Raw genomic sequence first — 25,951 nt, 5'->3', positions numbered from 1 at the left:
ATAGCCGGCATTACCAGGACTTTCTCTGATTAAACATTTTAAGGCGACTTAAATAAACTGTGCGTGTATTTTCTACCAGATCCCATATACTTTAAAAATAGAACTTGTATTCTTTCTCGATATAACAACGCCAAATATACGTTCCAATTATTAGTTATTGACTACCCTGGCGAAATAATCTTCATACATAAAAGAGGAAATTACATTTTTATTTTTAGGTACACAACTACTTAGATCTTTAATTAAAATTCCAACGATTAATGTAATCTGAAGGAGCGGATGTTTGTTTCAGACTGTTACTAATTTAGCGCAACGAAAATATACGTAACACTATAATATAAATTAATTACTGAGACATATTATTATCCATCTGTAGCCTGTGGCTTTTCTTATGTTGAATTAAAATCTAGTAATATTAGTGAATTTGGCTTTATTACACCGTTTCTTCAACTCAGAGGTAATATTCTTTAATAAGAATACGGCAAAACAAAATACGCACATTTCTAATCTGGCGGTCAAATAATGGCGTTTCAAGTTTTTAAGTCAATGAGATTATTAATAATAGAGCAAGGAGCTCAAAAAACTTATTCATCATTCATTCGTTTTATCGCTAATACGGTCGAATTTTTTTTATTCTATTGTTCTAAAATTAAACGTAAAAACTTTGAAAAAATCTTATCCTCCGTTTAAATTAAATTTGTAATAGATTTTCAGAAATCGAACTTAAGGGGAGCTGTTTCAGGTATTCCTGCAAAACACGTTTCTAGTTATTCATTTTTGAAATAGTAAACAGTGAAATTGTAATCTAATAAATTTAATTAATATTGTTTAGGGTATACTTTAGGGATTATATCCGATGAAAACATGATTTGATAAATTTGGCTCGATAGAATAAATTCACAAAGTTACCTCTTTTCGGGTCATATTATGTTCTATTTTCGGTTTTATTTTTAAAATAACTGATTAAATATTATGAGTTACTTACCTAAATAAAGGTCATATATAACTGGAGGGTTTACACCCGATGTTTTTTTTTTTAATAAATTTATTAATTTTTTATCCATTTTTCAAGTGATTTTCGATCCGCGCGAGGCGCTCGCATTGTCCAGCGGGACGTTACCGAGGTAGGACGTGTGACGATTTTTTGCGCGCGAGTCCCTTCTGTTGCGTAAAGCATATTTTCATATTATAATAATTTTGATTAATAGAACTAATAATAATAGCGAATAAAATATGGTAAGTTTTATTTCTCGTATTTTTAATATTAGTGCGGATTCAATATCCGTACCTACTGACCACAGTCTAACTTTATCAGTAGGTTCAAAAAGAAGAATAATAAATATATTATATGGAACTATTCACTTATTATAGTACGGACGCGGAGTACGAAGAATTTCGCACACCGACTCCCCATATTTTGTCTTTGTCGCTCGCATATAAACATATTTAATAATATATTCAATTTTAAAAATAATAAATTCAATTTTCTGTTCAGGATCAATGTAATTGTGCCCAACGTAGCTTCAAAAACACGAATTTTGGTCGAAAATGTGAACACAAATAAGGTAGAGTGCTTCAACAGCGTAATAGCAAAATTTACTGGAGGCAAAAGAATAAATTTTGCTTTAAAAGGTGGCTACCAAGGAAGGTGTGCAGCCGCCGTTGTTTCGTTTAACACGAAAGCTGCAGTATCAACAATTCAAACTGTTAACTTACTTAAAAGGTAACACTTCTGGAGGTAAAGCAAAAGAAATTGAAGAACGACGTGCAAAAAAACGAAAATTAAATATGGAAAACCCAGTAAAGAAACGAAGAGTGCTAAAAGACTTAAACAATGGGCAAAACGACTATGGTTCAACCTGTTCAGCACCTGATATGTCGCCAAAAGAATACGAAACAGCAAAGAAAGAATTTCTAAAAAATTTAGAAACTGTTACATCTGACAGACACAAGGTAGAAAGATCTACGATACTGCAGAGAGACAGCGGCGAGTGGATTGAAATCAGAAAAAGCCTAGTAACTGCTTCAAACTTAGGCCTTATATGCAAAAGAAAAGTAACCTCAAGTACAGCTCCTCTCGTAAAAAACTTACTTAACAGAAAAAATTTGTCCCATGTCACGACTGTTGCACACGGAGTCGTGCATGAGCAACAAGCTTTGCAGCAATTACAACAGCAGGAAGGTGTTATCATTGCACCCTGTGATTTATTTATTGACAAAGATTACCCTTTTATAGGGGCAACGCCTGACGGCTTAATTGGACATGATACTATTATCGAAGTCAAGTGTCCAATTGCAGCATATAAAAAAGGACTTTCTACTGCAGTAGAAGAAAATAAGATACGAATTTTAAAGTATAATAAAAATACTAAAACAACCACAATTAATAAAAAAATTAACTGGTATCGCCAAATACAAGGTCAGTTGCACGTATCAGAACGACAAAAGTGTCTTTTGGCCATATGGGCAGGCGAGAATGAAAAAATATACACACAATTGATAGAAAAGGATGATGTATTTTGGAACACTAATATGAAACCTAAATTATTAACATTTTATATAAATTGCTTGCTGCCTGAAATAATAGACAGTAGAAATGCAAGGAGTATGCCCATTAGAGACATATCAAGTCAAAAGGAATATGAAAAGCTTGCCATAGATCCCCCTAATCCTAGCTCTGATAACCCTGATGATTCAATGCCGGCACAAAGCACACGCTAATTAAAATTTAATGAGTTTTAAAATAATTTTGATACTAGTTTAAACTAAGCAACGCTACATGTCAAACCTTACACTCGTACACAGCTAAAAATGAATAATCTAAATTATATTTTTAACCGACTTCCAAAAAAGGAAGAGGTTCTCAATTCGACTGCAATGTATGTGACTTCAGAACTTTTGACTGGGTGGACCGATTTCGACAATTTTTTTTAAAGCGAAAGGTGGTGTATGTCATTTGTTAAATTTATTTGAGATCTAACAACTACTTTTCGAGTTATATCTAATAATGCGTTTTTACTTGACGCTTTTTTCGTCGACCTACGTTGTATTATACTGCATAACTTTTTACTGCTACCCTAGTTTGATACCATGATAAGAAAACCAGGATCTAATGATGAGATCCTAGAGAAATCGAAGGAAACTCTCGAAAATCCGCATAACTTTTTATTGGGTGTACCGCTTTTGATAATTTTTAATTTAATCGAAAGCTGATGTTTATCATGTGGTCACATGTAAATTTTATTGAGATCTGATAACTAATTTGAGTAATCTTTGATAACGCGTAGATACTTGACTATTTTTTCGTCGATCTACATTTTATTACTTGTCGATGTAATTGAAGTCGGTTTTTTTCGTTTGCGAGCAAATACAATTATTTTTTATTTTAAGTAAATACAATTACAAAATTCAAAAGTCAGTCTGTCTGTTATATTTTTACGCCTATGCCGATGAAGTAATTTTAAAATTCATAAACATCGGAGAACTAATTTAATTACAGACTATTTTATTGAGATGATACATAATAATATTTTAAATTTTGTAATGTAATTTGTTTCATTTGATACCCTTTATTCTATTTATGTCAAACAGTCTGTAAAATAAATAACCCTAAAATCCTTTACTTTCATTTATTTACGAAACTAGATATTATTTATTACTACTATAAAAAATGATCATAATAAATGCCTTTCTATTTTAAAGCCAAATAAAATTATCCTACTGCTTAATTCTGCACTGTGTCACTGACGGCGGGGTCACGTTTGCAATGCGAGTTCACTGCCGCAGTGTCCGCGCGAAGTATTATTACGCGCGGCCGGCTCAGCGCTAAATGCCTACTTTTGCAGGAATACCTAGCCTTAAACTGAGCTTGATTATTAACGGAAACTATTATTAACTATTTCTATTTCAGTAAAGGTCGTAATTAAAATTAAATTTCTAACTTCGCTTGCGAGTATTAAATCTAGATAAAATATCCCAAGAGAATCTACCATCCCCTTTAGTTATTAATTCTCGTACAACTTGGATATTTGAATTGACATTGTAAATATTTTATTTATCTGTACTTCTATAGTAATATTTTAATAAATTATAGATAAAACTATAATAAATAATTAATAAAACTAAAAAACCACGGTTTTATAGTTAACTACGTTACTTACTACGTTACTACTGTAATATAAACTCTTTGTAATTAAAAATTATTTTCTACTTTTTAGTTCGATTAGCTATAAAAGCGTGTTTTTTTTTAGTTTTTTAACTATAATTTATTTTTTAGTTTGATTTTTCAAATAATTATTATTTGCGGACATGTGATAATTTTCCATTATTAATATAAACAATAAAAGAATTACTATTTCGCGCGGAGCGAAGCCACAAACTTATGCCACGCGAAGCAGGCGGGAAACAGCTAGTAAGGAAGAAACAAGGAATAAAAAATGCAATTAGCCTGAAAAAATATCTGCCTCCATTGTGCTGTGCCGAGTGCTTTTGATATTCTTTGTGAGAATGCTACGCTATCAATGGGTGGATACATATTTTAACAGGAGAAACCGGAACAGCTAAAATCGTTAATACACGCATGCAAAACCCCGTTCTAAAATCTACTAGTAAATAGGTGAAATTCGTTTGATAATCGGTCGGATATTAAAGTTTAAGATAATACGTTCAATAAATTATGCATAATCAAATTATGATACGCTTTTTTCATATTCATAAGTAAATCTATAAAAAAAAATTGGAGTCTTTGTTTGTAATATTAAAATGACCGCTTTTAACAAATGCATATGGATGTATACGGTACAGATACCAAAACAACATTTTTTTACAATTTTTGTCTCTGTGTCTATCTGTCTGTCTGTCTGTCTGTTTGTTCCGGCTAATCTCTGAATCGACTGGACTAATTTTGACGGGACTTTCACTAGCAAATAGCTGATGTAATATGGAGAAACTTAGACTACTTTTATTTTAAAAATTTATTTATTTTATAATCCTGCGAAATGAACAATAACTTTTTTGTTAAATTCCACGCGGACGAAGTCGCGGGCACATATATGAACACAACGCAATAACACATATATGAACTACTCAATTTATTTTTTTGGTCTTGTGGATTTTTACTAATAACGTTTTTATTGAAATACTGATGTCCACCCTCGCGATCGTAAAAATAAAATTTTCATAGATTTTATTAAAAACACTCATACCGCTTCGTTAAAATTTGATAAACAAAATAACAGGAAATAATATGTAGAGAATTTAAATTATTTCAAACAAAAATTAATAAATATTTTATTTCTTATAATTATAGTCGTATATTTTCTACATTTGATTTTTTTCTTTTTATAGTCGACCAATCCATCTCGTGTTACTGTTAAGACTTGAAATCCGTGTAAACTTTATACAACGAGCGGCCCAGGTATTAACTGTTAACCGCTTAGTACAAAGTTTTAGTATGTTTGGCAAGGCTCTATAGATATGGCTTCTACGATACTCAGTGGATGTGGTAAATATCACGCACATCAATGGGTACACTTACGAATTACGTCAGGAAGGTGTGATATATCACCCTTAACATTATTGATATATTATAACATCGATACAAATAAATAAAATTGGAGTGCCTGTTTGTAATATTAAAATAAGATTTTTACAATTTTTGTCTATCTGTCTTCTTGTTTGTTCCGGTAAATCTCTGAAATGGCTGGGCCCATTTTGACGGGACTTTCACTTACTGAGCTGATATAATAAGGAGTAACATAGCTACTTTTATTTTGGAAACTTATTTATTTAATAAATCTGCGAACTAAAAAATAACTTTTTTGTTCAATTCCACGCGGACAGAGTCCCGAGCACAGCTAGTTATTAATATATAAATAACAACTGTGATAGTTTTACATATTCTCTAAAATGTAAAATACATAAAACTAAAAATATCGGCAACTAAGAATTGAACTCACGAATTTCAGCAATGTAAAATATTCATGACAAGAATTTCAAATATTTTAAATCCACATACCAGTGTACGCGTATAAACGTATGTATAGTCTCCATTCTTATAGTTTTAGTGAGTTTTATATATATATATATATATATATATATATATATATATATATATATATATATATATATATATATATATATATTTATAGTTTTATATACATTAACTTGTTTTATTAATATTCTATATCTCTTCTAATAGTCTTTATAGTTTTTAAAAGAAATTCAATCTTGTTATTTAAGTTTTCTCATTTCATAATTTTTTTTTAAATATTTTGAAGGCATTTTGTTATATCAAAATTGAATTCTGTTTTCTTTTATTAATAAATACTTTTAAATTAAATTTACATTGTATATGAATTTGATTAGACTAGCCCGTTGGCCAGTTTACAGTAGGTAACCCTGCTTTCTGCTCCGGGGGTTGGGTTCGATTCCCACCTCGAGTCTGTGTCCGATTATTTTTTAATTATATATAATTATCGGAAAAAAATTAGCTATATCAACTGGCAGCTACCTATAACTCAAGCATTAAATTGCTTACCTTAGGAGCAGATGACCGTTTGTGTATGTCATAGATATTTGTTACTTTGTCAAATAATACATATAGTATACAAATCTACTTAGTTAACCTTATAAAATAAAAATATTTAAAAAAAAATAATCTAAAATACTGCATTGACTATGTCAAACATAATGTATTCACTACGTTAAGCGTAATATCAATTCATAATTTAAGAAACATGCCGCTTTATCATCAGCTGACATCAACAAATTCGATTATAAAAGACTACGTGGACAGTTCCAAGAATAGACTATCGTTTGGCAAGCTAGCAAGTTCCAACAACATTGACAAGTCGTGACGGTATCATTTTCACCTCATCGACATAGTTTCCCATTTAAATATTATGATACTACAATCATATGTTCGTTCTAGATTTTCCATTTTTAAAATATTGTAAATAATTTGCTGTGGAAATTAAGTTAGATCAACATATGAGTTTTGTATATGTATAATAAATGCTACCCGACCCCGTAAACGTTGCGCTGTCATATGGTAGAGCCATGTTACCCTCTAGCGTTATAAAAAAAAGTCAAGAACGTTTCCTCAGACCTACCAAATATACACAAAAAATTTCTTAAATACTATCGAGTCGTTTCGGAGAAGTTATTATATGTAGTTACTAGCGACCCGCCCCGGCTTCGCACGGGTGCAATGCTGATACTAAATATACTACAGAATGTCTTTATTTATAGTGTGAAACTAGCTTATAGCATGGTTATTAACATAATAACAACAACATTCAAATATTTGTCGTTAGATTACACGTTGTTACAGAATGCGTTGAAGAAATAAAGGTTCACTGTTCGTTCCGTAGGTGATAGCGTAATAATATGTATCCTATATGTTGACCCGACTTCCTAATAATATTTGTGCCAAATTTGAAGTAAATCCATGCAGTACTTTTTGAGTTTATTACGAAGATACATATAGACAAACAAACAGACAAAAATTCTAAAACTATATTTTTGGCTTCGGTATCGATTGTAGATTACACCCCAACTATTCTTTTAAAAAAAGTATTCAATGTACAGTTTTGACTTTCCTACCATTTTATTATATGTATAGATATAAACATTGTGACACAAAATTATAATAGGTATATTAGATTTGTATCATCATATTTACTATTTTATAGAAATTTAACGCTTAGATTCATACAAAAGAGTTAGATTTATAAACTAAAATAGAATTCTATTGCTAGGAATGTTTTTTTTACACTTAAAAATGTGACTCGTCTTCAAACTAGGTCGATTTTTATTGAGGATAGACGTAAAGTGAAATCTAAATTTAAGTACCTAGCGAAGAATTAAGTTGCTTGACACACTAATCTCAAATTTCAAATTAAAATAAAAGAGAAAACGAGGTCCCTATAATCTATCTATGAATTTACTTAGGTGAATGAACAGACTTTGACACATTTTATATGAATATTATGATGTGCCTCATGAGTGTGCCTCAGAGAGCACATTATAGCCTGACACCTGATACACTGATTACACCTGATAGCGATAGTTACTCATATTAGAGATATATCCGTCAACCCACATTGGAGCAGCGTGGTGAATTAAACTCTGATCCTTCTTCTACAAAGGGAAATAGACCTATCCCCACCAGGAATATTATAGGGTGAAGCGTGTATGAATACTATGATAAAATGTGAACTAAGCTAAGTCGCATTAGGATAAACCGATCATTAGCGATGAGATGACAATCGGTAATCGTGTAAATACCACAATTACAAATATTTTTTTAACATATCACTGCGAAGTATTTTTTATAAGGTTAACACATATTTAAATGAAAAGTTCGTTGGCTTACTTAAAACTCACTATTTTGTTGTATTTATGTGTTATTTTATGCTGTTTGTGTCGCGATAAATACATAAAATAGGGTAACCAAAAATCACGTTCACACAGCAGTCTCTCACAAAGTTGTTCTTTATATGCAGATAAAGATACACGTCACGTCGAATAAACTTAACCACGACGTCAATAAATAATGTAGCAGTAAATCCACTCTAGCCGCATCAGGGAAATTTTAAAAACGCCCGCTTCTAAATTACATTTGCAACATGGATGCAGTCGGTAGAATATCTTTCATATTTTGCAAAATGTATTTCATCTCCATATTTTATGATCTGAAAATATAAAAGCCGACTCGTCGAAGATAATTACGTTATTTCAATATGGTATTTAAAATAATATTTCCAACAGTAAAACGTTAATAAATGCAAATGTTATAATATTTAATTTTCTGAAATGAAAGATACTAAGCTTTTATCGAGATCTAATAGTTCAAATACAATGTGTGAACTGAATTGAAAAGCTTACCCTACCAATCTGCTCCACAGTTAGTCGGTGGATATACCCCATGAGTAACGATCGCTATCGGCTGTCAACGATAAAAACAGAGACCGACAGGTTTACGTGCCTGATGGCATGATGCCATGCGTGATGAGCAAACCCACAGGGACATACATAAATATTAAAGTAACAAACAAGTGCTAATTATGTTAGCGCATTAAGAAAAGAAAATCGTATGAAATTTTTAATAGTTATGTATTGGTATAGGTTGCGACTCGTTAGCGGAGTGGTTACGGCACTAGCTGTTGCGCTAACGGTTTCGGGTACGATCCCCGCACGTGAAAAACTTTTGTAAATGCTATTCGTGGTCTGTGCATTTGTGCTTGTATGTATATTGTACGTGTTTCCGGAAGTCTGACATGGAAGTAAACTCTAGTGGGGCCGTTGAGTGTGAAGCGTCTATAATTGAATTTATTGAAAAATAATTTAATTTATAGAGTTACTCATGACATAGACAAATACATTTATAAAATGTAGCTCACGGCTCCACTAAATTAAGCGGGAGATTAATCATTTGTTATAATTTTTTCCATTCATTAATTCTGTTCAACTGCAGACTCTTAGTTACTATGACGTATATAATAGTAATTATACTAATATAAGATACAGATATACTTTATTTATTATACACGATAAAACCAATATTTTCAAATTAAAATAAAATTATATAAATATGAAATTTAAGAAATTGTAAATTAAACAATTTACTTGTTAAAAAAAAACTTAAAGTTAAAAATGTATATTTTGCTAATCGTTTTTATTTTTGTATGTTTCGATTATGTATGAGATTGATCAAAAACTAAATTATTATGACCCATTCATAAAAGTACTGTGTGGCTACGGTACTAAAGAACATAGCCACCCCCTCTCTTCCCGTGGGTGTCGTAAGAGGCGACTAAGGGATAACACAGTTCCGCTACCACCTTGGAACTTAAAAAGCCGACTGATGGCGGAATAACCATCCAACTGCTGGCTTTAAAATACACAGGCCGAAGACGGGCAGCAGCGTCGTCGGTGCGACAAAGCCAGTACTGCGGTCACGAACCCGCCTGCCCAGCGTGGTGACTATGGGCAAAACAAATGAGTTCACGTTATTTTTGGCGTAAACTTGTGGAGGCCTATGTCCAGCAGTGGACTGTATGGGCTGTAATGATGATGATGATGATGATTCATAAAAAGGTAACTAATTTTAATGTCAGTTTCTCAATTGCTTCGCATTAAAAAAATAGATTATTTTTACGTTTTGATCGACAGCACTAAATTAACATTCCATCATATCTATCAAGGTTCAGACGAAATTAAAATCTTTTATATAATTATTGCTTTATATTATCAAACATCCAATTTTTATTTTGATGCTTATAGTATTAAATGAGCTCTAAGAAAAAATTGATAATTATTTGACAAAAATATTCTCAGTATACTAAATATGATATTGTATATATCCCATTGCTTTCAATAGCGCCGAAATATCAGGAACTCAAAATGATCAATATTTCAGCTTTGTTGCTACTACTATCAGGGGTACATTATTCCGTTTTAAATTTAAGTCATGGTGACTATTCAAAGATTAAAAGCTTATATCTTCTCAGTATATCTGTTGGTTGATTGTTATTCTACGCCTTAACAAACTGTAATATACAAAAACGGCGCATATTTAAAATACGAGTACATTCAGCTTTGCGTTTAGATCAGTGTTTCCAAAAGTGGGCGATAACGCCCCCTCCTGGGCGCTGCAGTACTTAAGGTGCGGTAAGAGACCTAGAAAAAAAATGGTGCCGTTGTATAGAGGCTTGGGGGGCGATTTGTCATTTAATCTATAAGGACTCTCGACTACAACTTGTGAACATCAACTAATATTCAATAAAAGATTGCTCATAGGGAGCACTATAAAATAATTTATTCTCTTAGTGGGCAGTAGACAAAATAAGTTTAGCAACCCCTGGTTTAGATCATAATTTCTTTGTTTTCGCTGTGTTTTTATCAATCACCTTTTGTTACTGAGTTTCCGATCGGACACTTATTTCTACATTGTTTAGTAAAAAGTATTTTCTCTTCACCCTCGATATTTAATATCCATTTTGTTTTTACTCATCGCTAATATTAAGTATACTCCTTACTGTTCGTGCCGTACTAAGCTTGCATTTAAAACTGACGCCTAGTTCGATATTTCCACAATCACAAAACAACGATTTCAAAACAACTTGAAAACTTGTAGTTAGTTTTAGTTGAATACCTAATTTTCACCTTGTATGTGATTTTCACATTCTAGTTGATTTTTAAATAAAATTCAGTTAATATATTATAGATGGACTAAGACACAACTATCTCCTTTATAACATTTAAAAAATCGACACATGAAGTAAATATATTAATGACACGTATAAAACGAGGCTTATGTATTGGCTTGGAGCCAATGACATCGATTCTAAAATAATTATTGCTTGAAATAATAAAACATCCTTAGTCGTTTACTGCATGCTATTTTCATTGTATTTCGTGAATCATTTCAAACGTAAACACATTAGAGATCGAACACTGTACTCGTCAAAATTTTCATTTTGATAACGTAAAAAACCACACATCGATAATGTTGTTTCTCGTCTGGATTATAACGGAAATTTTAAAATTATTTGTTTATACGCCAACTAGCGGTTCGACTTGCTTAATAGACGGTCATAAATAAAATTATTTTAATAAAATTAAACTATGAATTATGTTATAACAACCACGCTGGTGAATGCATCACCAAAATTAATCTTTCGGAAATTTTTGAGAGTTGTGATCTTTATAATTGTGTTTACTCGCAAACGAAAGAAACACTGACTTCAATTACATCGACAAATAATAGTAATAATTCTAAAGGGACTCCTTTTAATAATTTTAGTTATGTATATATAAGGTTTTTAGTTTTAGGTTCATTGTTATAACTATGGTAGTAAATTACATTAACATAATTTTGTTAACTTTAAAAATATTAACTATTAATTAACATTAAAAAGACAACATCAAGTCACCAACCACATACAACGTAGGTAGACGAAAAAATTGTCATATAAATACGCGTTATCAAAGATTACTCGAAAAGTAGTAACGGAAAGTTCCAGAAACTAATTTTTGTACATAACACAACATAACATTTGAGATAATGCACAGAAAGAAATATCTTCCTCAAAATTTTGGACTAGTCTGACTGGCAACATACTTCAACCTAACAGAAGATCACAGATAAATAATACTGATTTTACCAAGTATTGTTTTCCTGTGGCGACTTAGGAAGGCTGAGCTCCTAGAAAAGGTCAGGGTAGGATATATACGCACTTGCAAAGCTCCTGGTGTTGTAGACATCAATTGGCAACTATATCCGCTTAACATCAAGCAGACCCTACGTTTGTTTTCACCCTAGCGATATAAAAAACAACACAGACATGATGATGAACCTTCGTATTCAAAAAACTTTTACAATTCGCACCTTTTTATTAGACATGATCATAGATGAGAAATTATATCGTGACTTTACCTACATAATTCGAATAAACGTAAAAATTGGTCGATATAGCAAACTGATCTCCGTAAGAATTTAATTATGAGACAGAGCTTGTACATAATAAACGTATAAAGCGTCCTAGATTCAAGGGACCATATACAAGTGAATTTTTTGACATTTTGTGTGATTCCCGTCTGGTTATTTTTGAAGAAATTTCTTGACATGTATGTCTGAAACAAAAGATTTATTTTACGTACCAGTTATAGAAAATTTATTTATAGGCTGTTTAGTTACTTACTGTACAGGTACAGGTAGAAAGAAAATGATAATCAAAACATTTTTATTTAATTTCCTTAATTAACAAACATCTATATATTAATACGTGAAGCAAAACATTTGTACCCTTTTTAACCGACTTCTAAAAAAGGAGGAGGTTCTCAATTCGACTGTATTTTTTTTTATGTTTGTTACCTCAGAACTTTTGACCGGGTGGACCGATTTCGACAATTTTTTTTAATCGAAAGGTGGTGTGTGTCAATTGGTCCCATTTAAATTTATTTGAGATCTAACAACTACTTTTCGAGTTATATCTAATAATGCGTTTTTACTTGACGCTTTTTTCGTCGACCTACGTTGTATTATACCGCATAACTTTCTACTGGATGTACCGATTTTGGCAATTCTTTTTTTGTTGGAAAGGAGATATCCTTAGTTTAGTACCATGATAAGGAAACCAGGATCTGATGATGGGATCCCAGAGAAATCGAGGGAAACTCTCGAAAATCCGCAATAACTTTTTACTGGGTGTACCGATTTTGACTATTTTTTCGTCGATCTACGTTGTATTACTACTCGTCGATGAAATTGAAGTCGGTTTTTTTTCGTTTGTGAGCAAACACAATTATTTACAAGCACACTTATACGAGTAGTTTATATAGAGAATGATAATATTTTTTTTAATTTTGCATAAAATTATATTCAATCAATTATGTGGTATCATGGGACACTAGGTAGAAACGAAGTTCCTTCGGAAAGTATAGAAGCAACACAATTTGAAAAAAAAATGTTGAATTTTATATATATTTTCTAGTTCTTGATTTTTTTTTTAATTTTGTTGATTAGTTTTTAATTAAGTACATAAAAGTATTTAGGAAATTTAGTATTTTGGATAGTGTTGCCCAAATGCAAGAACAAGACGAGACTTAGCCAGTCTTGGTCTTGGTCTTGCGCCAATACACCTGGTCTTGGTCTTGGTCTTGGTCTTGCGCTCCCAGTCTTGGTCTTGGTCTTGGTCTTGCAGCAAGAGTCTTGCAAGTCTTGCAATTACCTATTAAAATTATAATAAGTAAAATATAAATTACCTATTAGTCTATTACTATTTATTAAAGTTTACTTTAAATCTTAGAAAAACGTATTAGAATTGGAACATTGTGAGCTTGAATTAACATAGCCATAGTAAAGATCAAGCAGATTAATAAATAACTGAAGATTTGATAAGAAATTCGAAAAATCAACTGACCTATATGTCGTTTTCCATGGAAGTAACTGTTTCTTAATAAACATTTATGATTTATAAGCTTACATTTGCTAAAACATGTAAAAAAACAAATTAATTACAATAACTTGACTGTATTTTAAAGAACAATACTTATCTGTCTAGAAAGAGATTGAACCCTCAACTTATAAGAAATTTAATAAAAGAGTTTTACGATTTATCATTTATTTGAATAAAAAATGAAATACAACACAAATCAACAGCTTTATCATTAGGTTATGATACTTTATATCAATTTTTTTGACCAAGAATTAATACAAAGTAACCATCTGGCTGACTCATCACTTAACCTATTTCTATGTTTTCTAATTACTAATGATGCTTTAGAAAATAACCTCTCAGCAGGTACTGAAGTTGCAGGTATTGAGAGAAAATCACGGGCCATTTTCGATAAAATCGGATACTCTGTCTCATGCGTCCTCCACCAATCTAAAATGTCTTCCGAGCTGGCAGTTCTTGGTTTTCTCAGGTACTCCTCCAACTCGTCTATCACTAAGCCTCGAAGACAAGATCCAGATGACGTCGAGGGACATTCATAGAGTTTATCAAAGTCTATTACGTCTTCATCTTCATCACATACTTTATTTTCTTTTTCTGGTAATTCCAGAGATTTGTTCAGTGAGTGTAGACTTTTATATTCTTCATAAAGTTCATTGAACTTGCGCAGACTTTCTGTTTTAAGTTGCTTCCCCCACATTGTCAGGTCAAAAGTCTGAGCCTTATGCCTTGGGTCTAAAATTAAAGAAGTACAATAAATCCAGTTGCTCTTCTTGTAATGTTTAAGCATTTTGTCTCGAGCTGCTTGGAAAGCTAGAATGAGCCTTTCATCCACTTCAGATCGATTAGGTTTCTCATCTAACTGTTTTACCATGGATTCAATTTTATCTAGCAAGAGATTGAATGATACAATGACTAGCGGTAATGTAACATATTTGTCTCCACCAAGTTTTGTACTTAAAAGTTTAAAGTTTATTAGAAATTTATGTAATTTTTCGAGTACCTGCCATTCATTAGCTGTGATTTGAAAATCATTTAATTCGGTGACAGAACTGCACAATATGTCAATGCCCGCTCTCACTTTTAAACCAAATCCAATCATATCATGTGTGGAATTCCATCTCGTTGGACAGTCAAGAATGGCATTTAGATTTGATGGCACGCCAGCTGCTTCACAAGCAGACTGAAACTTCTTCTTCAATATCTCACTTCTTTTTATTTTACTGGAAATACTGCGTAACTTTGTTACAGATGTACGCGAGTCAGCAATATTTGGTGCAGATTCTTCATCTTCCTCATCCTCAGTTTCGTCTGCATAGTCTTCGTACTGCTGATCTTGCGCGTTAGTGTCAGACTCACAGTGTAATGCTAAGGTCTTTAATAAATCTTGTACACCAAGGTTTAAAATGTGAGCAAAGCACCGGAAATGTTGATTGTCTGAATCAAAGTGTGGCGGCAGCTGTTTGCCCAGTTCATACATAAATTTGGTATTTGCAGTTGCGTTGTCGACCGTGATACCTTGTATTTTATCAATTATGCCATATTCCAATAAACATTCATGGAAAATCGTTGCAATATCTTCCCCAGTATGTCGACCGCGTGATGGTATAAAATCAAGAACTACAGATTGATACTCCCATTTGTTGTCTATATAATGAATAGTAACCCCGTAGTAACTCCTACCAGCAATTGACGTCCACCCATCAATGGTAAAAGACATTTTAGATGATAATTGTTGAAGTCGTTCCTTGAGATTCAATTGGAGCTCTTCAAATCGCTCTTTGACTTTCCTTCTAAGTGTAGACCTTTTAGGAAACACCATATTAGGGCAAATACATCGAAAATATACTTGTGTAGCTTCGTCATCGAAAAATGAGAAGGGAAGATATTTTTTCACCACCCAATCAACTGTAGCTGTCGTGATGTTGTCACTGCTGTTTTCCGACTGAAACAAAACAATAAATCTTGTGTTATTATTTAAAACATACTAGGTTTGAGCGTATAAGAGGAGGAGGTTTGTTGTTGTTAAATCGAGAAAATCGTTAAATTGATATTTGTTATATTAAGGTTGCACTGTACTGTAATTTACCAAAATAAAGTACTTAGTTGTTACTGGCCGATTAAATGAAAATATGGGTGTTTATAAAAAATATTTAAGACGATAATTACATACTTAATATGTCGCACCCCTAGATGAAAATACCACTAACTCAAAAATACTTACGTAAGTTAATGGCGTTTTTAAAAGTATCGCATGAATAGCTACGCAGAGTTAAAATTCTTTTAACTGTTAAAAAAATATTCTTACCTGTCCACTTCTTCCAGCGGTTACTAAAAAGCTTGTGATATCTCCACTTAATTTTGGTTTAACAGGAAGAAATATTTCTGATTCCTTTTTGTGGAAAGATATTAGATGTTTCCTTAAGCCTGAAGTGTTTCTGTTTTTCATTTTTATTTCAATCTTTTTATGTTGGCACAATTTACAGAAGGCAGTTTGGGATGCATGAATTATTTCGAAAAACTCCTCTTTGCTTTTGGGTCTTTTAGATCTGTGACTCAAACTCTCGTTACTCGGACTAGAATAATTTGAATCTTCGTCACTCATATTAAATTGTACACGTGATACGTTTTTAGAAAACAACGAGAATTAGTAAAAACAATTATTAAGTTAGACTCGAAGCACAGCTCAATTGGAAATGACTGGAATTAAAATAATTCCTTTATTTATAGTACGTTTCCTTGCTTTCTACCGCGCCGCCTCGCCACGTGCCGGCTCTATGAAAAGGATGCCGCCGCAAATCAAACAATGCCGCGTGCGGCGTACAAACACACACTAAATATTACCTACTTGTACAGACGCGACGCGTGAATAAAATATATGTAAAGAATTAGTGCCAATCACTATTCTTTACATATAAGTGAATGTTTTGGCGTACATCTATACTAATATTATAAAGCTGAAGAGTTCGTTTGTATGTTTGATGACAGAAGTTTTAAAATAAATAAATAAGTCCTGAACGTCACTATACCTCCAAAGTTACTATTCCTCGTGGACGAAGTCGCGGGCACAGCTAGTAAATACTTACTCTCATCATCTCTCTCAGAGATATTCGGGCTGGTAAGTAATACAAAACTCTTATCGCAGGCTTTTTATTTTATTAGTAGGTAAGTACCTACGCTTTTTATATTATTTTATTAGTTTTGTAGAATTTTTTTACACGTTTCAAGTATATTTAAAAGTGGCTACAATATTTATTAAACGGGTGATATTTGAACACTTTTTGCTATTTTTTCTTGTACAAACTTAAGAAATATAATGACTAAATGTACAATAATAGTACCTAAGTAATTAGTTTAAAACCATATAAGTAATCAATATTATAATATATACTTACTAGAATGAATTAATATGACATCTACTACCTATCCTTACCATTTTATCCTAATCATAATACTACTTGCGTGATCAGTATAATGTATTCATTTTCATTCTAAGCACTCTGAAACTTATTTATTCTTTGGAACACCTGTAGGTACTCTTAAAATTCGAAATTATTTTGCATGAGTATACCTACGCCCTATGGCGGCAATCAAATAGTGTCAAATGTTATGATTTCGGCGTGGCGGCAACGATTGTTTTAGATTTCAAAAGAAGCCGCCGGCGCGTGTATCATAACCATGTACTTCCGAAAAGCGGCAAATTTCTTTGAGAAGTAAGTACAAAACCTTTGATGCCGCATTATCAAAGTGCCGATGGTTAAAACATAACTATGCATGCACTCAGTTTGATTTTAATAGATATTTTTTTATTCGCTATGTTTATGGTATTAGTCGTAATGCGCATAGGTCCAGTTTTTCATATTCTTTGATACAGTTTTTTGCGTCTCATAGAATTCTTAAGCGTACCTACCTATACACCGAACTGTTACACCTAACTACTCAGTGAAATAGCGCTAAGTCTTAGCTGCAAGACGCAAGAGTCTTGCAGGCTATGTCTTGTTCTTGCTCAAGTCTTGCACGGTCAGTCTTGGTCTTGGTCTTGCTAAAAATACGCGGTCTTGTTCTTGGTCTTGGTCTTGCAAAAACGCAAGAACAAGACCAAGACTGCAAGACCAAGACTGAATTTGGGCAACACTAATTTTTGGAAAATAACAAATACCGTAAAATAAAATAAATCATAGAAAACAATAATAATAATAATTCAAACTGTTAAGTGAAATAAAAAAAACATACGTCTTTAATTATTTTTGTCGACAGTATAAAATTACATAAATAATTTTAAAAAAGTTTACTAGTAATATTTTAGTTTTACAAACGTCATATTATACAGTCGTGTGACTGATATTACGTCACTTCCGTTATATATTTTTCTTACGGTTTTCGTATCACATTTTTTTTCAGTTCTCAGTCAAGCTAGTTATGCATGCACGCCAGCCCTCCGTATTAGATTAGTACGAAACTGTTCCGCTGACTTAGCATTGGCACCGGGCAGTTTATAATATTAAGAACGTAGACTAAACATAGATATTAATTACTTCCTGGACTTGTTTTTAAGAAACATGAATGTAATAATATACTGTGTGAGAATCAGAAATATAGCAGCCTCCAAATCGGCAACACGTTTCTCATCTTTCATTTAGTTCTGAATTTTAGGTATAAATAATTTTGTATATATAAACCCTTATATCCAAGGGCAAATTTTGACTAGCTTGCCGTAAGGAACTTCGTTCCAATAAAAAAAACATTACACACTCTACCATGTATTTGACAAACACACGTATATTATATTTATACACGTATTGTTGATTGACAAAGTCTGTAGTCGAATTGAAAATTTAAAAAAAAATTCTTTATTGTCTGTCATATTTATTTGCATTTCTTTAATTTAAATTTTTAGTTATGGTCGAATTAAAACCTCTGGGTGACCACTAGGTTTTTGTTTAGTAATTAATTTGCATTAAAATTTATTTAAATTACACATTCACTAATCTAGCTCCCAAATTTTTCTACAATAGAACAATATCACTACAAAAATACTATTAAACTTAAAGTAATAAAACGCAAAGTCTATTAAAAATCTAAGCTAAACAACAAAAAATCTAAACTAAATTGAACAACAATACAAAAGCCTGTAAAATTAACAAGTTGATCGGTCCACTGTCAAATGAACTGATCATATGTGTCGGAAGCAATAGCGATGGTCGTTAGAGCAGACGTATCCTGGAGTGGTGACCGCGTCTTGGCAAAGGCAGTGTGTAATGTCCTCCGCCTACCGTGCTGAGGATCTACGTAAGTCGCCGGTGGGGGCTGGATGAGGATTACGGAGAACCGGGAAGTCTGGCGCGAACTCGGGGAGGCCTATGTCCAGCAGTGGACTGCAATAGGCTGAAGCGAAGTGAACAATACAATAATTGAAATAAAATACGATAAGGACAGAAATGATTATAATATATTACAATACAAAATATTTTATTACGTCAGAAATGAGAGACTAAAAAAAGCGATGGCAACCAATGTAAAGTAGGATGTATATAATAAAAAAAAATACTTCTTTTAATTGCAAAATAAGAAATCATTTAAAAAATAATCTCGAGTGTCCGTCGACATCATATGGTTATGTAGATGGTTCAGAACACTGGCCTCAATTTTAAAGATAAGTTTGATAATATATTCGGTAGTTAATGTGACTCAACTCTTATATTATACCATGAGATTATCTTGTTATTAAAGATAAGATCTTAACCATGTACTATTACAATATCAATATAATTATAGTTGTAGATAATTCACTCAGTTTTTAATAAAACTTAGTTCTCAATGTAATAATTATTTACAGAAGAAACAATGACTATGAAAACACTCAAACAAATATAAATTACCCAATTTCAAAATAAATCGTATTAATTTAATTATTTGTTTACTAAATTCGTTTTAGCTAGGCACAAAAATAGCAAACGAATAGATAGATTAGAAAACTAAAATTGTGTGCCATAAACATAACAATTTCTACTATATGACATTAGTGCACTAAATGATTATCAAAAAAATATAATGTAAGAAACTTCGTATGAATCTAACATTTTAAGACCACCACGGATTGTATATTTATATGTTTTTAGGGAAATTTAAAGTTAGTTACCAGCCGCAACACCCCAAGCCATACCTCCTCAATTTATAATAGTAAATTTAAATACAATTTTTTAACCTATCCCTCTCCGAGATGCACTTAAATATTTTGTATACTTCAGCATATCTGCGTGGCCATGATCTAAAACCGCTGTGGTGTGCCGTAAACACGACATAATTTATAAGTATTGAGATAAAGAACTATATATACCGCATGTATACTCTTTGAAGAACAGGTGTTTTGCTTCGTGCTTGTGAAATAGGCGTTCTAGAAAACAGATGGGATAATCAAATCTTATACTTCAAAAACATTTTTTGAAACTAGGTTCTGTTTACCTCATAATAATTCAAAAAACCGTTTTTTGCTTGATCCGTCGTATGATTTATTCATATTAATGATAGTTTCAGAAAAATTGCTGTAACAGAAAAATTTCCGTATGCTATGCGTAGAGAATCACTTTGTGTCTGCGTAGAGAGTCACTGTGTTTGTGGTGGATTAAGCTCTGATCCTTCTCCTACATGGGGAAAGAGTCTAATGCCCAGTAGTGGGATATTACCGGCTGAAGCGATGTATTTCAAGTATAAATTTAAGTAGATATTCCTACTGCTAATGTACTAGTGCCTAGTACCTAGTGCTACAAGGGTACAAACTTTGCTTTATAAATTTCGTTACCTTTATATTTCTAATAAATTAAATTAAAGAAACCACAATCTTCAAAATGAAACGGTTGGGAAGTCTTTACGTTCTATTTCAATATGAAAGATAACTGGCATTTTACGCAAATAGAGAATAGTTTAGTTTTCAATAAAAGGCTAACACAAGCCTTTTATATAATATACATATGTATATTAAAGGAAAAGAAATTAAATTTATAATACTAATAAAAAGTAACGTATATACAAAATAACTTATGATCAATAGACTCAAGGACTAATTCTTTGTAAAACAGTAGAAGGCCACAAGGAAAATTTCTCTCGGCGAGTCCTTACAGACGCAATCAATGAAATTGTCAATGTTCTTATCCTGCTATCACATTATCGCGCTTACGTCAGATATCGTGCTGATATCAAGGCGTACATCTTCAGTATTTTTTTTGTTCTCACCTCTGAGACACCTCGTGTGAAATGGTTCAGTGAAGTAATAACTTTGAACATGTATCGTCCAAATAAAATGTTGAAGGGTAAGTACTTTCCTTTCCATAATACTTTCTTAAAGGAGATTGTTTACATTTATTTAACGCCTATATTTATTGCGTATTTATATATAATGTAAAGATACGATATGAAAAAGTTCTTAACCTTCTGTTAAATATTTAACAATCGACTTTTTTCTCTGATGTCAAATATATATTAATCTTCTTTTATATATAAAAAAAGTCCTGACTCACTCATCAAAGCCCAGCCCAAACCCTTCGACCTAAAAAGCTGAAATTTTGCACAGTTTCTCTTTATAATGTATATAAGGAATAAGGAATGATAATTCGAAATTCAACCCCTAAAGGGGTAATATGGTGGTTAAAAATTTGTATAGCAGAACAATATGAAATAGACATTTCGATTCGAAACTTCGGATAAGTACTCCCAAAAATAAATAAGCAAATACGTCTTTCGTGATTTTCCGAAAATCTACCCCTTAGGGGGTGAAATGGTGTAAATAAACCCAAGAATCGACATGGGTGTCGTTATTTATGTTTTTTGTGACGTTGATTGCGAAAATGGCAGCTATTTCGAAGTCTAAGACGGTGAACATGACATAAAATCAATTAAATTGTTTCCCAATACAAATTCTGAACTCCCATTTCACCACTATGGAGTGACTTTTCAATTCGAACCTTCGTAGGTGTACTCCAAAATAAGTATAGGTTTTCAAACTTCAAATACATCATTATAGCATTAATTTGAATTAGTGTTTTATTTATGCTGGAGTATACTTACTACAATACCATAACTGTACCATAATTTTTCGTGAGCTCATCTAACAACTTGGTCGTGTTAGTCTTTTATCAAGTACGTTCATAAAAAAAGGTTTTTATCACAGAATTTTTCGATTTAGTAAAGACGTCGAATATCTTTATTATCACAAAATAAATAATAGTCTTAAGTAAATATTAACTTGGAATTATTTTCGATGACTCTACAAAAACGTTGATTTCAATTGATATTTCGGTCGCTATATAAGGTTATATTATATACACTTTTGTTGTTGTCAGTAAATATACATAGCAACGTTGACTTGGTTTTAATACTAGTCATTTGCTTTAATTATTTTTACTGCTTTTGCTATGGAATGTTTATGAGCCAGATGTGGCCCATACGTGCAATGAACACTGTTACGGCCCACTTACAGTCACAAACACAATATTTACTGTATGGGTGATTTAGCTGACCGTATCTACTTGATTGCGTCGTAAATCTGTCTATATATAATAGGTGTCTTACACAAATAAAGTACTAAATAAAACCTGCTCCGAAAACCTTTTGTATAACATTTTGTAAGGCTGAGACGAAACTCGTGTTCCTATTTTCTGTGGTTATTTTACTCCTATTAATCGTAGTGTTATTTCATAACTGTAACCCTATTAATTAATATTACTTCTCTTCTAATTTATATCAAACTAGCTATGCCCACGGTTTCACACGCATTAATTTTAGGAAAAAATTCCTATAGCTTTCCTTGGTAAATGGACTATCCAACACCATGTGTTTTTTCAGTTCGAAGGAGCAGTTTTTAAGTGCGCTTAAACAAATAATAAATTAGAAAGTAGTGACTCTCTCGAGAACAGGACAGTTAACCTCAGTTTACCTTTGTTTCACTCTGCTACAAACGTATCACTTACAATAATAATGATAACAATGATTTCTAATCCTATTTTTGAGAGAAATTCCAGGCAAAGCCCGTTCTATTGCATGTTGAGCGACTTTAAATTTCTGGACTAGTCCCTTCGTCGGTGTCCACGTCTCGGCTCCGTATGTTAATACAGACAGGACGCGTTGCTAGAAGACTTTTGTCTTCAAGCATTGCGGAATCTTCAAAGTGAAGACTCGACGAAGGCTGCCAAACGCCGTCCAGCCCAACCGAATCTTCCGATCGGCCTCCTTCTCGAAGTTTTTCCGGCCTAGTTGGACGGTTTAGGCCTAGGTAAACATAATCCTGAACAAATTCGAGAAGTGTACCATCCACCGATACCGGTTTTGGTATGCCTTGGTTGTTAAACATCACTTTCGTTTTGTCCAAGTTCATACCCAAGACTCGTCGGGAGGACTCGTTTAGGCACCCAACATTCGGCCTAGCTCATCCAACGTCTCCGCAAAGAGGACGATAGTGTCGGCGAAACCAGGGTGCGAGATGTATTCGCCGTACACATATGTAGTGGTATAAAATTCTGTGATGAATTTCGAAAAACACACAAGTAGGTATAAATAGCTATTTACCATGATCGAGTATCGTACCTGCGACTGCTGCAGAACAGTCAGTTACAGAGAATATAACGCGATACCGTTTCTAAATTTTAGTTATATAATGTTTTTTTAAGATTTTACTTATTTGTGACGTGATTTCTTAGAATTACAAGAAAGCAAAAAATATAAATAAGCGAATAAACAAGTTCTCGGGACATCGACTATAGGAAAAATTCTTCTGTTTCACAAATTTTTCAATAATAATAATAGTAATAATGCTTTATTCATAAAAATATTTACATTCAATAATGGGTTCCCTGGTTCTTGTGACAGGCAAAGCCCGTGCCACAATGAACCAGTGTGCTCTTCCATTATTTATTTCTAAAGCAAATTTTACACAAGAAAACTTAAGTAAATTAATTAAAATTACCTTTAAGCAAACTAGACATAATCAAAAAATAAAAAATAAAATATAATAGTACAGTATTTTTATAAAATATTTTCTTGTTATCTTCATTAAAACTATAAATATTATTAGTTGCATATGTACTATATCTAGTAATTGAATCATAATTTTATTCAATAATCACTTTTCTTTTTATATAGTTAAAACACTTAAGCAAAATCGGCTACGGCGTAATTAAAACATTTTGAATCCTTAAACGTTTTTAATCCACATTACTAATAAAAAGCACGAGATCTACGTCGGTTATTTATAGCTGCATTAGATAAAGATATCTCTAATCTTAATCTGTTGGTACTTTTTATCTTGATAAATAAAATATTAAGTCCTATTTCTGTTTCCTCATCGTTATTCATTTTAGAAGTAAACGTATGGAATCTTTTGTATGCGAACAAAAGCGTAAAACAAAAAGTAGGTAATATTAAAATGAACCACTTCTCGAAATAATAATGGAAATGTTATGAGAAGATATATGTTAGTAGTGTGTATATGTTATATGTCGCTTCAGCCTGTAATATCCCACTACTGGGCATAGGCCTCTTCCAAGTCTGGAAATATAATTGGATCAGTGAAATGATTAACGTAATTTTTTTTTTATATAAATATTTTTTATTCCTAGGCAACTGAGCTGTGCTTGGGTTATCGCTTCAGCCTGTAATATCCCACTACTGGGAGAAGGATCAGAGCTTAATCCACCACACTGCTCCAATGCGGGTTGGCGGATATATACTATGAGTGACGATCGCTATCAGATGTACATGATAACAACCGGGACCGACGGCTTAACGTGCTCTCCGAGGCACGGTGGGGAGACTCCACAAACAGCCAGACCACGGCAAACACCTGTATGGCCAATACAAATGTTTGTCATGTGTGGGTATCGAACCCGCAACCGCCAGCGAGACAGGTACAATCCATGGCTGTGACCGCTGCGCCAACGCGGCGTCATGTTATATGTACCTAATAGTATTTACAAAAACAATCCTTATACCATATTTTAGCTAAAATTTTAATGAGTGGCTAGGTGTAAAGTGTTCTTTACGGTTTTATCTCTTATCTTCTTTTTCTTCTTTACGGTTAATGGCTTTCAATAGTGCCAAATGAGCACTGACAATTTCGCCAATGTCACGTACAATTTATCCTTGATAATTTTCGATGCTTGACATACATATTAATCGACAAGTTGACATTTTACTGTTCTGCTTGTTGAGTCTTAACGTAACTTTTGTTAACATTGTTGTTAATGTGTAAAAAGAGTTCAGTTATTATATCGTTCGTTACTTTTCTTATTACTTTATCTTTTCTACTTTCTTTTTTTTAAATTTCTTAAGAGATTCTTCATTTTCTTTGTAGCCGCTATACAGTAAGAAGTAGAATTAAAAAATTAAGGGTTCCGGTTTTCCATAATCCTCATCCAGCCTCCACCGACACAATCTTACGTAGATCGTCGGTCCAATCGTCCAAAGGACTTCCCACACTACGATTACCAACACGCGGTTTTCAGTTCAGGATACGTCTGCTCCAGCGATCATCGGTTCTGTGACACAGCTGACCACCCCTTTGCCACTTTAACTTGCTGATTCAGTGGTCTATGTAAGTTACTTTCGTTCTCTCGCGGATAGTCACATTTCTGATCCTATATTTGAGATTACACGCATAGCCCGTTTCACTGCACGTTGAGCGACTTGAAACATGTGGACTAGTTCCTTCGCCAGTGTCACGTCTCGGCACTGTATGTTAAAATAGGCGGGACGCATTGCTCGAAGATTTTTTTTTTCTTTCATAGCGAAACCTTCATAGTGAAGACTCGATGAAGCCTACCATACGCCACCCAGCCTAACCGAATCCTCTTTTGGGGGTACGAGGAGTATGAAAAATAGATGTTGGCCGATTCTCAGACCTATATTCCGTATGTTGCGAGATAGATGTCGCTACACTCCTACGGGCTTTCTTCGCGAAATTATTTTGGCCTATTTAGATGATATAGCCGAAGTAGACATAA

The 25,951-nt window shown here is 32.8% G+C and overlaps 1 long non-coding RNA gene across 1 annotated transcript; it reads right to left on the bottom strand.

Moving 5' to 3' along the window:
* Window positions 1–3,615: 3,615 nt before the first annotated feature.
* Window positions 3,616–25,527, bottom strand: LOC123661617. Its single transcript, XR_006744366.1, has 3 exons — window positions 25,517–25,527; window positions 19,054–19,060; window positions 3,616–3,862 (listed from the first exon to the last, which is right to left on the bottom strand). It is a non-coding gene; the product is annotated as an uncharacterized LOC123661617 (long non-coding RNA).
* Window positions 25,528–25,951: the final 424 nt, after the last annotated feature.

This window comes from Melitaea cinxia, chromosome 17 (assembly GCF_905220565.1).
Source record: "Melitaea cinxia chromosome 17, ilMelCinx1.1, whole genome shotgun sequence".
NCBI lineage: Eukaryota > Metazoa > Arthropoda > Insecta > Lepidoptera > Nymphalidae > Melitaea > Melitaea cinxia.
The sequence above is the reverse complement of the archived record's forward strand: the minus strand, read 5'-3'. Positions and strand labels throughout refer to the sequence as shown.